Below are 3,410 nucleotides of genomic sequence, written 5' to 3' on the forward strand. Positions count from 1 at the left end.
GATTATTAGTTTATTTTAGATTCTGGTTTGTTTTCATGTTTTCCTTTCTTATCTCTGAATTATTATTTATGCTTATATCATCGTACCGAGAGAAAAAAAAACCATTCTTTTTTCATCACAAAACTTAAACATCAATAAATATCGAAACTGCATAAAACTTCTCGCGACATGCTTTTGCTGCTAACTTTATTCACGATTCCTGTCCGTCTCTCTAACCAATCCATCTCAGATATTTTTTTCATAACGACTGACAGACGAAAGGAATAGTGGAAAGAATAATAAAAGTTGCCATTTCTTTTATTATCGAATGTCTTCTGTTGTGGCTCTTTGTATCTGATTCCTCTGCTTATGTCTTCTAATGACCATTCTCTCAAGTGTTATTTAAAGTTGCCGGTCCTAGAATAAATCTATTCCTTCACCAGTCAGGGGAGGCGCTTTGAAAATGATTATCACAAGCATTATCTTCTTTTGATATTCATCTATGATAAGAAGGTTCATTTCACGTAAAATACCTCCGCGTCCCTCGATAAAAAAAAAAAAACATGCCGACACTTTTCGGACATTTTTCCAGATTTTCGTAAAATATTCGGCCAAGTGATTGCTCTAAATGCACTGGAATAACACAAACGGCGAGGTTTTTGGCTGTTTGAAAGTTAAAATTCTTATAGGATTATATGTAATGTAAGCAGAACCAATGAAAGAGCCTCTGTTGATGCTCGTCTTGTTAGAAACAACAGTTAAATCTCCCTCAAATTATCTGCTGTCCAAAAAAGTGGGACATGCTGGACAATGTAATTCCTGTCATACAAAAAAAGAGAGGGTAGCCAGGGCTTGAAAGCTTTTCCATCATTTGCCTAACTCAATCATGGCTGACTTGGGACTTTAAAGGTACTGACTTGACGGTGGATTGGTAAAGCTTCGAATATTGATACACAAAATTTGTAACGCTCAGTCGAGGTTAACTTGAGGGTTAATAAAATAAATGCCGACCGTGGGGCAGGTTCACATTCCTCTAAGACAACCTTGATTTGAACAGAATTATTATGAAACTGATTTTAAATAAATTATAATTCTGTACATTTACATAAAATTTCCAGTTCGGCAATGATTTTTAGCGACCCAACTTTAATTGCGCTGGCAATAAAACAAACAAGGTGAATATCGAAATCTCACGTTAGGAATTCGATGTTGTTTTCCCCCAAACTATTATTATTCATTATTATTATCTGAAGTCTGTCTACTATTTCGAGAACAATTTCCTCGAAAATATTTGTCAGCTTCATTCTTTCTCTCTCTCTCTGGTTACATGTTCTGCTTTATAGTAATATTTATTAACTGATTCTAGTAGTGAAATACCGTTAGGTGTGCTATCTATACTACAAGTAAAGGTTATTATTTTTGCCCCAGTCAAATCCTTGCAGGAGCAACACCTACGATTAATTAACTTATTCCTTTTAGGGAGTATCTAAACTTCGTTAACAAATGTGTCCCTTTTTTTTCTTTCAGTTTTTTTTAATCCCATTTCAAGACAATTAGAGTATGTTTTGATGGAGTTTTGCTTGTTTCAAACCCTTGTAGGGGCAAGACCTAGGATTAATTAATTACTCTATTTCTTTAGGGAGTATCTGAAACTTTATTATCAAATCTGCCCTTTTTCTTCCCTCATTTCAAGGCAATGTGTGTTTTGACGGAATTTTGCTTCTATTTCTAGCGGGTCGAGCGACCATGTGAGGTAGACTTAGCGAAATAGATGGATTGGTCGAATTCTTCAATTTTGTCTATCGATAGAGGGTATTTGTAATGAATTGAATGTATTCTAGGGTGGTTTTCAATCATTGTTCTTCGTTTTTCCAAAATTTAACTTGAATATTTTTTCATTTTAAATAAATATTTTATATTTATTTTCACTTTTATATTTTTGTCGCGGGGTGTGGGGTAAAAAATCAAAACACTGTTTTCATTTTTGAATAAGAACTTCTGTCACCTTTCATTATTGTCTGATAATTAAACTTTTTCCCGCTATCTGGCTCATTAATGACGGTCTGCGAGAAATAACAGCCAAATCTCTATTGAACTACACGTTCGTGATTTTTGGAGAGAGATGTACGTTCAATGATGTAGTCGTGATTGCACCGTTTTTGTTAGGAGTGGTCACGCTTCCAAGAACTTGGACTTTTCTCAGAGGTATTTCGAAGACAGTCTTTTGGAGAAATGTATGAAAAGTGAAAATATTTGTGTCTCTGAAAGATTTCTTAGAATTAAGTCATTTGATAAATGATTTTGCAAGTAATGGCAATACAATTTATAAAATGACATTAAAGACTGTATATGTTATGCCGAGTAGGGGGGGGGGAATCACGTTTTTCTTCCAAAATTTTATCAAATAATGAACTCGATAAAAATAATCGGTGATGTCTTTCTCTGGTAACTTTTCCCCTTCGATTGAGGTATATAACACACGTGTGTATTCAAAAATCCCTTCATAAATGTAAGTGAAGGCATTAAACAATTAGTGCACTTTGGGGTGCATTTCCAATCAGTGCAATTACACTGGCTGGCAGTGGTTATTTAGTTATCGACGGTCGCAAACTTATCCCGCCATTTACTTCTTTCGTCTGGTCAGTCCTGATAAATCACATCCTTGAACTGGAGACGTTGTTCAGGCCCTGTGCATCCTTTACTTAGTTTGTCCCTTTTTTGAAAGGTTGTGTTTTGAGAATCATTCGGTTGCTGTTTGCAGAACATCGATCGATCAGGTACCGGCTACCTTGCTGTTTAGCCCCCGGTCAGACTTTTGCTATGAATTGCATTCCACCCGTCACAAAATCTCATGTTGCTTTTATTTTTTATTTTCGAGCACAGTCTAGAACTTGATTAACGTGTGAGTGAAACGAGCTTTGGCTGTTATTTCTAGCTGTTCGTGTAGTCAGTCTTTTGTTATTTCTTGGATGTTCAAATGCCATTTGGGGAAATCCATGAGGTTCTGTGTCAGGGAATCTCTACGTGGAAGCTTGATCTGCGAGAAATTCCAGCCAAGAAGGACACCTGAGTCTGAATGAAAGATAAAATTATCATAGTTGGAATGCTTTTGGTGGTACTGGTTGTACTCGGTCATCGCTGACACAGGGTTAAACAACAACAGCATGAAGTTCTGTTGTATCTAGTTCCATATATACACTCTGTGGGTTCAAATCCCGTTGGGAGTTTAACTTTTATTATATTCCATAGAACAAATATCAAAAGTAAATAGCAAGCATCATCTCCTGTAGTTGACGACACAAATGGTTTTATACCATTTCCCTGCTAAATTTTTTTGTTTATCTTTTACTTGTTTAAGTTATTGAACTCCGGCCATACTGGTGCACCGCCTTGAAGGGTTTAGTCGAACAAATTGAAACACCCCCCCCCCC

The 3,410-nt window shown here is 36.1% G+C and overlaps 1 protein-coding gene across 1 annotated transcript in view; it reads left to right on the forward strand.

The window, feature by feature from the left end:
• The window catches only part of LOC106878703 (MORC family CW-type zinc finger protein 3), a 22,199-nt gene that overhangs the window by 647 nt on the left and 18,142 nt on the right, over positions 1-3,410 (forward strand). The gene's annotated exons all lie outside the window — the stretch shown is intronic.

This window comes from Octopus bimaculoides, chromosome 24, assembly GCF_001194135.2.
Source record: "Octopus bimaculoides isolate UCB-OBI-ISO-001 chromosome 24, ASM119413v2, whole genome shotgun sequence".
NCBI classification, from domain to species: Eukaryota; Metazoa; Mollusca; class Cephalopoda; order Octopoda; family Octopodidae; genus Octopus; species Octopus bimaculoides.